This window comes from Triticum aestivum, chromosome 5B (assembly GCF_018294505.1).
Source record: "Triticum aestivum cultivar Chinese Spring chromosome 5B, IWGSC CS RefSeq v2.1, whole genome shotgun sequence".
Lineage (NCBI taxonomy): Eukaryota > Viridiplantae > Streptophyta > Magnoliopsida > Poales > Poaceae > Triticum > Triticum aestivum.
Window position 1 is genome coordinate 570,725,865 of NC_057807.1, and position 12,309 is coordinate 570,738,173.

A 12,309-nucleotide genomic window follows, 5' to 3' on the forward strand; every position below is an offset into this window, starting at 1 on the left:
GCGGCGACCCCGCCCCCACCGGATCCCATGAACCCGTAGAATCTCGGGTAGACCGCATCAGCGATCTCCTAAACGTCGTCCTTGGGGAGATCATCTCGCTTCTCCCCACCAAGGATTTTTGCCGCACCCAAGTCCTCTCAATTCGATGGCGCCCTCTATGGTGCGCCGTGCCCCTTAATCTCAATTGTCGTTAGCTATCTCTCTTCAATGATTTTGAAATCCACAGATCTGTCATCTCCTCCCACCAGGGCTCCGTTCAAAGCCTCTGCATCCCGTCATGCTACCTGAGCAAGCATACCATGCCCTGCATGGTGGACGCCTGGTTGAAATCCCCTGAATTCACAGAACTACAGCTGCTTGAATTCTACTATTCCCCTGGAAATCACCTACCACATACCGAATGCCATGTACTTGTGCCCTCAGCACCGATGTCCATCTCGCGGTTTTCCTCCTCTCCCCACACCGCCACCTTTGTGTTGTGCTACCTGCCAGACAATCTGGTACTAAACCTTCGACTCCCATTTCTCAAGAAACTTTCACTTGTGCAGGTTCGTATATAGGAGGCCTCATTGCACAGCATCATCCACTCCAGTTGCTCTGCCCTGGAGTGCTTGGTGCTTGTTTTCACAGTTCGAATCGGTTGTCTCCAAATAAAGTCGCCTAACCTTGTAAGAATTGGAATTTTTTTTGGCGGAACGCAGCTCATCATCCAAGATGCCCCTTCACTTCAAAAGTTGATCCTTGATTCTAGTTATTCACCGTTGCAAATAATTGTCCTCTATGCGCCTAAACTGGAGACCTTGGGTGTAATACATGATCTCTGTGCTCATTTCAATATGGTGTTTCGCTCCGCAGTTCTTCAGGTACTTTATATTATCATCTACACTTGTAACCATAAGCTGCATTTTAAATTTCTGTGCATAAGTTATATATCATCTTGGAGTACACATTTTGTACTAATATTATGTTCTATGCTCAATGAAGAGTTTCTCCATGGATGGCCTATCAATGGTGTTGGGTTCTATCAAGATCTTGTATATCCAAATGAATAGTTTTGATCTGGACAAGATTATTGGCTTGCTTCAATGCTTTAAATGTCTGCAGAAGTTGTATATAAAGGTGATAATTTCACATACATTGGAAGCCCGCATATAGTGTACTAGAATTAACTATTCAGCTGCTACTCTTTCGATACTCTTTTTTTAGACCTTAACTGTTTTCAATCTTCATGTCTATTTAGGCAACAGGACAATGTAAGAAAGTTAAAACCAATCGGTGGATTCATAAGCACCGGGATTTTCTCACTTCTCATGAGATTCGATTGAAGACAATAACGCTAGAACGATATGTAGCCAACCGTGCAAACACTAGATTTGTCACATTCTTCTCGCTGAATGCGAGGTTACTATTGTCCATTAGGCTTAAGTTTATCAGCAACATGGTTTTGACGGATGGGTATGTCGAAGAGCAAAAAAAGGAGTTTCAGGTCGGCAAAAGAGATTCTGAACATGCTTGGCTTCTATTTACAACATATTGTGGTCATAATCCAGTAAATTTTACGACCCATGATGTTCATTCTATGGACCTGACCGATCCATTTGACTGTGACTGCCGAAAACAGTGCTGGAGTTAGATGTTGTTGCCCTTTTCAACCTGGGTATTGTGTAAACTTGATGAACAATTAACCTTCATGCTTTTGTACAGTTTGTAAGCTATAGTTAGATGTTCTTGCCCTTTTCAACTCGGCTGTCACTGTCATATTTTCTTTGAAACAAGGCAAATGGCTTGCCATTCGTTTAATTTAGAGTGAAATATTGGAAAAAAATCCCATCCAAGGGAAATAACATCACTCTCGCTGACTGCTTGAGCTCACTGTGCATTACAGAAGCCAAGTGATTAGCCCCCACTAGCACCCACAAACTTATTTCGAACTAGCACATCAAATGGGCCATAAATATTTATAGGAAAGGCTGCATGACTGTGATAGATTTGGATTCTGACATTTGGGACCCGTGAGGAAATAGCCTATCCAAGGTGGTGTCGACTTACTAGCCAGTCAACAAACGATTCTGCCTACCAGTCATTGGATTGACATCTAACATCTGTCGTGTATCTTCTGTCTCTTGTCTTCTTCTTCCTCCATCCGCCCAAACCAAACTACCCCGTCGGCTCCGCCTGCTCCCGCCTTCCATGGCTGGCTGCGCCTCCGCCGCCCTACCGTACCCTCCAACTTTGGCCAGTCCCTTCCTCTATTCCCCCACACATCCTGTTATTCTCCACCGACGTCAGTCCCAACCTGCACCCGCACCTAAACCAGTCAACCCTCGTACTCCCCTCCACTTGCGACTGGACTGACGCATCTTCCACGACAACTTTTCGTTCTGTCCGAGGCCTCTCCATCGTCCTCCGCCTTGGTTCGCTCGCTGTGCATGGTGCACCGCCCTGTTGCATTTTCAACAACCGAGAGGAACAAGGAGATGACTGTATGTGGAGAGGATGACAGTAGGGACCCACAAGCGTCATGGTAGTACGCAAGCAAGTGCCTCGTTATTACAAGCCCAAAAATGGTTCCTCCCAATGGTTGGACATCTGGGCTCATGCCATTGTCAACGTAGTCAATAAACAAGAGAATTACACTATGAGCGACTGACACCAGGGACCCAATAGGTTGCGCATTTTTTTGAGGAACAAGCAGTTGTTATTTATACTAGTTTTAGCGACGGATCAGGGTAACAACGGGGCTGTGCGGCGGCTATGGCCCGTCTAGCCAGGATTTTATTTATGTTTACCACATCATGAGCCCAGTTGTGTTTTTTCTTGCTGAAAATGGCTAACCCAGTTCTATTTTTTTAAAGAAATACCCAAACGAGGCATACTTGCTTTATCAGCCCTTCTGGGCTGCAAATCTTTCAAGACGAGGAGAGTTTCATTCGGTTTGCCTAGAAATGTGTCGGGGGGATGAACCCCGGGCAGGCAACGGAACCCGGATCCTTTTCAAAAACAGCAGGGCCCGCATCGCCCCGCGAACCGACACGCGCCTGGCCGGGTCGCTCGACCCGGCAAGGCCCGCAACCCGGCCAAGCCCTTCGACTCGGCAAGGTACGTCGATCCGGCCGCAGCAGCTGTCACAAGACAACTCAACCCGGCGCAGCCATGGCTTCCCCAGCAAGCCAACCAACCCGTGGCATCCACGGCAACCCAGCCACGGGTCAGCTCCCGTCGCATCCAGGCTGTACGATGGGACGAGACTTCAGTCACTGATGACCAAGACAACTGTGTTCCCACCCATGCCTATGGTCAGCCGGAGCATGGCAACAGTGCCCCTTACCTACCCGTTGACCAGGGCTGGCGTGGCAACAGTGCTCCTGCCCTCGCCGCTGACGACAGCAAGCGGCAGCCTGACGGAGAGCACTTTACAAAAATTGACTTGGCCACACCCTGACGATCGATAAGATGGTGCACAGTCCCCCTAGGCGCGCGGGGACCGCACCTAGGGGAACCCAGCGAACCACAAGCCCACAAGAGGGACCCAGTCCGGTACCCCGGACACCGACAATACGGACCCACCGACTCGGCATATTACCATTGTAACCCTGGGTGGGTTGATCTATAAAACCCCCCAGGAACCCACGCCTATAGAGGCATGATGAAGCATAGGAGAGCGAGACATATGTAAGAAACACCAGCAAGCATAGGACTAGCCACCCAATGGCGACACCGGGGAGAAGGAGCAGCCCAAGCCTTGGCCAGCTTCCTTCCTCCTCCATACAGCTCCAGGAGCGACATTGTACTATCGATCATCCAACTAAACTCGGCAGTACTAGGGGTGTTATCTCTCCGGAGAGCCCCGAACCTGGGTATGTCCGGCGTCCTGCGCCCGCGCATGCCAACCTTACCTCTGGAGCCCACCAGCGCCCTCGAGCCTCCTCCTCTCTTTATCCATCCTTTGGCATCTGCCGTGCTCCCATCACGACAGTTGGCGCCCACCGTGGGGCAGCTCGAGGAGCTGGCCGGGAGCATGCTTCAGATGGGGCCCTTCTCCTACTCCGACGAGTCCGTCGCTCTGGCAGACGACGTCATCGGCGCGCTCGCCGCCTCCTTCACTGCGACGTGCATCCCCGATGTGTTCGCAGTCGACGAGTACCCCAACGAGGTGCTCAACTACTCCGACTCTCTGCTCTCCCTCAGTGGCGGATTCACTGCCGGGGCAATGGACGCCCATGTGGAGGTTTTCATCACCGGCGATGGCGCCTCTTCCTCGCCGAGCAAGGCGAGGAGGGTCGCGGAAGCCGGGGCCGCTACGGCACGGACCAAGCCGTCCGACCCGCTGCGCACCTTGATGCAGAGCCTTCGCATCCCCATCGGCACCGACGTCGACGGCACCAACGTCGTCGAAGCCCGAACCCAGGTCGAGGATAGGCGCCAGCAGATGCTGGACCTGTCCGAGACGCTGGCCGCCACCAGGCGTCGCCTGGAGGCCGCTCAGATGGAGCATGACGCCGCCCACAGATTCACGCCCGCCGCGGCCGAGCCGAGCCGAGCCGGGTCGCCAATACTCACACCCGGGGAGGAGCGATCGGTCGGGCCTTCGGCCCCATCCGGACCGTCTATGAGACCCCAGTGAAGAACATGCGCGCTGTGGAGGTAGCCGCGGTCGGCCTCGACCAACTCGTGGGCGAGGAGCTCAAAGAATGTATCGGGCGGATGCGCAAGCTCCTCCACGCCGCCAACACCCAGCAGGATCGCCTCAACCAGCTCACCAAGCCAGCGGGATTCGGTTCTGCCCGCCTTGGCGGACCCGGCGAACTTTTGCACACGGCTTCCTCGCCACCCGGCGAAGCGCACTCCGGCCAAGCCCGGACCCGACGCAACCCGGCCGCCACCGCCGCCGATGCTCTGGGTAACAAGCCCGCCCCGGAGACCCAACGCGGACCCGGCTAGCCTGGTCGGCGTCCGGCTCCAACCGACCCGGCCCCTCGGGGCCTGGCCGCCAGTCGACTCGGCCCGCGAGTCATCGACAATGCCAACGCATGCCACCGCCTCAATCAGCTCACTCGTTCCCTGGAGGTGGAGGAGAGCAGCGCTATCGGGCCAGCGTGCTTCGGCCCAGGCATCCGGGAGGAGCCCTTTCCCAAGGGGTTCGTGCTTCCCTGCGACAGCCCCAAGTACAATGGGACCATGAAGCCGGAAGACTGGCTCACCGACTACACCACGGCCATTGGCATCACCGGTGCCAATCGTCGTCTCGCCGTGCGCTACTCACCGCTCAAGCTCCAGGGGTCGGCCCGCACATGGTTGAACAGCCTGCCGATGGGCAGCATCAATGCGTGGGTCAACTTCGAGGAAGCCTTTGTCCGCAACTTCACGGGGACATACAAGTGACCTGGTCACCCCAGCTAGCTTGCCATGTGCGTGCAGGGGCTGACGAAGACCGGCTGCGAGTATCTCGCACGCTGGACCGAGCTCCGAAACAACTATGAGGGCGTCCATGAAGTCCAGGCGATCCAGTACTTCGTCAGCGGATGCCGGGACGGCACCCTCCTCAAGCACAAGCTCCTACGCTCCGAGCTGCCCACCATGGCCGCGCTCATGGTGACGGCGGACAAGTACGCCAACACCGACTCCGCCATGAAGATCCTGGTGGCGCTGGATGAAGCCGGCAATGCAAATCCACTTCCTCCCCCGAAGCCGGCCAACGAGAGCAGCCAACAGCAGCATCACCAGAACAACAAGCACAAGGCCGACCAACCGGTGCAACGTCACGACAACCGGCTCGTCGCGGCCGCCGAGCCCGCGGCGGACCCGGCAGCGAAGCGCCGGCAGAACGGCAGGATGGCGTGGAAACCCGCCATGAGTTTCGAAGAGATGCTCGACGCCCCCTGCAAGCATCACAGCGGCGCAAGACCGTCCACGCACAAGCTTCGGCAGTGCACCATCACCAAGCGCATCATGAGGGGAGACGTTCCGCCCCTCCGACTCCGGCTCCAGCTCCAGGCGCAGGACAGCCGCCTCCGCCTCCACCGCCGCCTCCCACCGGCGGCGTGATGTGGAACGATGCCTACCCGGACCAGAACGTGGCATACGTCGTCTTCACTAGCCTCAACGACGACAAGAGAATCGAGTGCCTCCTTCGGCAGGAGGTGAACACCGTCGTCCCGGTCAAGCCAATTTCATGCACTGGTCGGATCGCCCGATCACCTGGAGCCGGGAGGATCACCCGACAGTCATGCCGAGTCCGGGTGGATACGCCCTCGTCCTCAACCCCACCATCATCGCGCGACGCACATGCAAGTTCTCTTGAGTCATCATCGACGGCGGCAGCAACATCAACATCCTCTACCGCGACACGATGACCAAGCTCGGCCTCAAGGCCGAGGACCTGGAGCCAACCCAGACAGTCTTCCAAGGCATCGTACCCGGCCTCTCCTGCTCGCCCATTGGCCGGGTTTGGCTCGATGTCCTGTTCGGCGACAGCAGCCACTTCCGACGCGAACCGGTCTGGTTCGAGGTGGTGGACCTGTCCAGCCCATATCATGCACTGCTGGGCCGACCCGCGCTCGCCAAGTTCATGGCGGTTCCGCACTACACGTACCTAAAGATGAAGATGCCGGGTTCCAAGGGCCTCATTACCGTCACCGGCGACTACCGCAAGTCTTTGGAGTGCGCCCGAGATGGCGCCAAGTTGGCCGAGTCGTTGGTCATTGCCGAGGAGCGGCGCTAGCTCGACTGAATCGTCGCCTTGGCAGGCGAGGCCTCCGCGGCATCGATTCTGACCCTGGACCCGGCAGACGAGGCTGCTTTCAAGCCCTCCAAGGAGACCAAGAGAGTGAAGCTCAACCTGGAAGACCCCAGCTGCAGCAAGTACGTTGTTATAGGCGCCCGCCTCGACAGCAAATAGGAAGGCGAGCTCGTCGACTTCCTCCGTGAGAATTGAGATATATTCGCATGGACCCCCAAGGACATGCCGGGTATCCCAAGGAAGTACGCCGAGCACAAACTTCGCGTCCGCAAGGACGCCAAGCCTGTCCGTCAGGCCCTCCGATGATTTTCCGAAGAGAAGAGAAGAATCATTGGTGAAGAGGTCGCCAAGCTTTTGGCGGCCGGCTTCATAATGGAAGTGTTTCACCCCGAGTGGCTGGCCAATTGAGTCCTCGTCCTGAAGAAGAATAAGACCTGGCGCATGTGTATCGACTACACCAGCCGTAACAAGGCCTGTCCCAAGGATCCGTTCGCTCTTCCGCGGATCGACCAAGTCATCGACACGACCGCAGGGTGCGAGCTCCTATCCTTCCTGGACACTTACTCCGGCTATCACCAGATCAAGCTGGACCCGGCCGATGCCCTGAAGATGTCCTTCATCACTCCCTTTGGGGCGTATTGCTACATCACCATGTCGTTCGGCTTGAAGAACATCGGTGCCACCTTCCAACACTGCATGCAGAAATGCCTGCTGCCGCAACTCGGCCGCAACATCCATGTGTACGTGGACGACATCATGGTGAAGACCAAGCAGCACCTCACGCTCCTTGATGATTTGAAGGAAACATTTGCCAACCTCCGTGAATACAAGGTCAAGCTCAACCCGGAAAAGTGTGTCTTCGGCGTCCCGGCCGGAAAGCTACTCGGCTTCCTCGTCTCGGAACGCGGCATTGAGGCGAACCCGGAGAAGATCAAAGCCATCAAGCGCATGCGCAAGCCAGCTCGGCTGCGCAATGTCCAGAAGTTCACCAGATGCGTGGCCTCGGTCAGCCGGTTTCTAAGCCGGCTGGGCGAGAGGGCGCTACCCCTGTACCAACTGATGAAGAAGAAAAGCCCGTTCAAGTGGAACGGCAAGGCAGACGAGGCCTTCCAAGACCTCAAGCGCATGCTCTCCACCGCACCAGTCCTGGCCGCGCCAACCGACAAAGAGCCGCTGTTGCTCTACATAGCCGCGACCTCGCGGGAGGTTAGCATGGTGCTGGTGGTCGAGCGACCAGAGAAGGGCAAGTTCCAAGCCGTCCAACGGCCAGTCTACTACCTGAGCGAGGTGCTCTCCATCTCCGCCAAGAAGCTGAAGCAGTACTTTCAAGAGCACGTCATCATCGTCGTCAGCATGACGCGTATCGGAGAAATCATCGTGCGCCGGGACGCCTCCGACCGAGTCGCCAAATGGGCGATCCAGCTAGCCGGCCACACCATCCTCTACGAGCCCAATTGTTACACACTTGGCCCGTATCTTTGGGGCTACACCCAGTGGGTGCGCTAGCGCCCCCCACTAGAAAAGAGCACAAGAGTACCTGCGGCGACGCGAAGCTCCTCCTCCTTGGCAGCAAGTTGCTCATTGAGCTCCCGATGCTTGCCCAAGAGACGGTTGAAAGTGGCAACCCGGAAGGCATCAAGATGCTTAAAAAAGATAGAAGTCAGAACAAGGCCAATGCTCTTATCATTCGACCCAACTACTACGTAGTTAGCCCGAACCTCGGGGGCTACACCCAGTGGGTGCGCTGGCGCGCCCCCACTAAGAAGAAATTGCAAGGAAACAAAAGAAAGAAGACTTACCAGAACGGCGCGCTCCAGGTCGCGCGTCCGCTCCACCTCGGCCTGGGAGAAGGCCTCAAGCCGCTTCGTCCGGCCTCGCAGGCGGCGGCTGACGGCGTCCAGCGCCGCCTCCTCCTGGGTCTGAGGCCCGAAGATGGCCGCGCCCCCGCTCAGCGCGGGCTGCGGCACGGCAGCTCGGCGCCCTCCCTATCGGGGCACCAAGGCGTGCCCCCCACTGGCCGCTTGCGACGTGGCCAGCGCCTCCACCGATGCCCCCCCGGTGTCGCTGGCAACCCAGACGCCGGGACGCCCTGCGTCACCGCCTCAGGCACCGCCGCCCGCGATGCCTCCTCCGTAGCTAGCGGCGCCTCCAGCGCTGCAGCCCGCAGCGCCTCCTCCAAGACGACGACGCCTCCACCACCATCGGCCCCGCACGCTCGTCCACATCAGCCCGCGGAGGGGTGTCGCCCCCCACCTCCACAACCTCCCGGTCAAGGATCACCACCTCAGCCCGGCCTCCATGGCCGCGCTCCCTCACCGGCGACGGCACAAAGACCATTGCCACCACCACCATGCCCTCCGGCATCTCGCGCCAGGCCGGCTCCGTGCCGGCTCGCGCCCATGCTGCCGCCGCCTTGGTCCAAGCCTGGATCGACGCTGCCTCCAGCTCCGCCTCGGCCCGGTTCCTGTCCCGCCAGGCCAAGGCTTCGGCGTCATCCGGGTCCAGGCCGAGGTCCGAGTCGCCCCGTCCCTCCTCCTTGGCCAGGCCGGCGAGGTCGGACCGGCTCCTGCGGAACGCGGCCCCTTCAGCGGCTGCGGCCTCCGCCACCGCCCTCGCCAGCACGATTGGCGACTTGAAGAAGAAGGCAGAATAAGCAAAAAATAGACAATACTGGCTCAAGAAACCCAGGCGCAAGCAGGAAATGAAGCTTACCCCGTCAAGACCGGGACCGGGGTCGGCCTCCCGCGCTCTTCTTGGCCGGCCTCCCAGGCTCGGCCGGGTCAGCCGTGCACTTCAGGGCTCGGGGTTGCGGCGCGACACTGTCTTTTACATGCGGACGGCTCGGCGCCGCCCCATGCGAGGACCCGGCTCCGCCCGCGTCGCCGCCTCCCCCGCCCAACGCCGCTACACCAACAACCGGCGTCAGTGTCACCTACACCGCGACATGATCAACCATTCAAGATAAATGAAGAAGGAAAGATTCAAAACTTACCCGCGCGACACCCAGCACCGGCGTCAGACTCGGCCACCTCCTCGCCGTGATGAGCCGCGGGCTCCTCTGGTGCCACCGGCGCCACCTGCGATGGAGCCCGGGCATAAGGATGCCGGCTCGCGTTCAGAAGTATCTCTCGTGTCACGTCGGGACAAATAAGAAGATGCGCGGCAGCAAAGTAAGAAGACCAGACGCTCACCTGCGCCGCCGGGTTCGACTGGCTGTACGGTGCCTTGACGAATCGCCAGTCCTCTCCAAGGTTGGCCTTGGAGATGTCGTTCATGCCGCGGGCGACCTGCTCCACAGACAGCCGCGTCGACCCCATCCGGTTGGGGTCCTGAAGCCCGATCATTTCACCAATGAGGTAGGAGCGCCCTTGAAGCGGAAGGACCCGGCAGGTGATGAACGCGGCAAGGAGGTCAGTGCCGGTGAGCCCCTCATGCGTCCTCATCACCGTCACCCGCTCATAGAGATTGACGATTTCCTACGACGGGCGCCGGAGTGAGTAGCCCCAGTTCGTTTTCGCCCGTGGCGACGCGATGGCGAAGGGAGGAAGATTGATATGGTCCACACCGTGGTTGCGGACGTAGAAGAAGGAGTTCTGCCACTTCTTGGCAGAATCTTCCAGCAGAATCTTGGGGAAATCAGCCCCTGACCACTTCGAGATGACGACACCACCGCAGTCGGCGAACTCCCCGGCCGATGGGCCCTGCTAATTCAAGGAGAAGAAGCGTGCCCAGAGGTCAATCGTCGACTCGACCCCCAAGTACCCCTCGCACAGGGTCACGAAGCCGAAGAGCTGGACGATGGCACCGGCGCCAAGATGGTGCGGTTGGAGCCCGAAGAACTCCAAGTACGCGCGGAAGAAGGTGCTCGCCGGCAGCCCGAAGCCACGCACGAAATGCATGAGGAAGACGACGCGCTCCTGCCCCTCGGGCCGGGGCCTCTGCTCGCCGCACGGCATACGAACACCGACGTCGGTCTCCCTCGGCAGGCACCGCGAAGACTGAAGATAGGTGATGTCATCGGTGGTGACAGTCGAGCCCATCCAGGAGCCTGACGGCAGCGACATCGCCGGAAGAAGAAGAGAGAGGATGAATGACGGAGGAAGCTCTACTCGAGGCTATGGGAGCAGCTGTGCATCGGTGGCAAGGTGTAGAGCAGGAGCAGGGGGACAGGAGGGCACGAGTGAGAATAATGTCTGCCGCCCCCTTGCCCCCCTCAATTTATAACCCCCGGTTCAAACGTGGGGGAGTGGGATCGTCTGCACACGCCCGTTCCACTGCCCCGCAATAAGTGCGCACGTACACGCGCGCTAAATGCTCGGGGAAGTGCAACCGGCCCCCACACGTCGCAATAAATCCGCGCGCGTGGACCAAGGGCGCGTGGCGGAGGGCCCCAGCCCGTCACGCGGTCCCGTCACGCGCGTGGCCTTTCAGGTCCCTCCGACTTCCGGGCACCACATGGCGCCTGCGCGAAGCCCGAGGGATTGCCTCAAGATTCGACGGACTCCTCGGTTCCCGCCACAGCCGGGATGCCGCGATCCGGTTTCCGAGAAAACTGGCACACATTGGGTGTTGCCGGACCCGACGCTCGTAGAATCCGCCTTGCTCAAGGGGGAAACTGCGAAGGCCCACTCATCCGAAGACGGTAGACCTTCACAGCTTCAGGGACTACTGTCGGGGAGATGAACCCCGGGCAGGCAACGGAACCCGGATCCTTTTCAAAAACAGCAGGGCCTGCATCGCCCCGCGAACCGGCATGCGCCTGACCGGGTCGCTCGACTCGGCAAGGCCCGCAACCCGGCCAAGCCCTTCGACTAGGCAAGGTACGTCGACCCGGCCGTAGCAGCTGGCGCAAGACAAGTCAACACGGCGCAACCATGGCTTCCCCAGCAAGCCAACCCACCCGTGGCGTCCACGGCAACCTAGCCACGGGTTAGCTCCCGTCCCATCCAAGCCGTATGATGGGACGAGACTTCAGTCACCGATGACCAAGACAACAGTCTTCCCACCCATGCCTATGGTCAGCCGAAGCGTGGCAACAGAGCCGCTTACCTACCCCTGACCAGGGCTGGCGTGGCAACAATGCTCCCGCCCTCACCGCTGACGACAGCAAGCGGCAGTCTGACGGAGAGCACTGTACACGACTCGACTCGGCCATGCCCTGATGATCGACAAGACGACGCACAGTCCCCCTAGGCGCGCGGGGCCCGCACTTAGGGGAACCCGGTGAACCACAAGTCCACAAGTGGGACCCAGTCCGGTACCCCGGACACCGACAATACGGACCCACCGACTCGGCATATTACCATTGTAACCCTGGGTGGGTTGATCTATAAAACCCCCCAGGAACCCACGCCTACAGACGCATGATGAAGCATAGGAGAGGGAGACATATGTAAGAAACACTGGCAAGCATATGACTAGTGACCCAACGGCGACACCGGGGAGAAGGAGCAGCCCAAGCCTTGGCCAGCTTCCTTCCTCCTCCATACAGCTCCAGGAGCAACATTGTACTATCGATCATCCAACTAAACTCGGCAGGACTAGGGGTGTTATCTCTCCGGAGAGCCCCG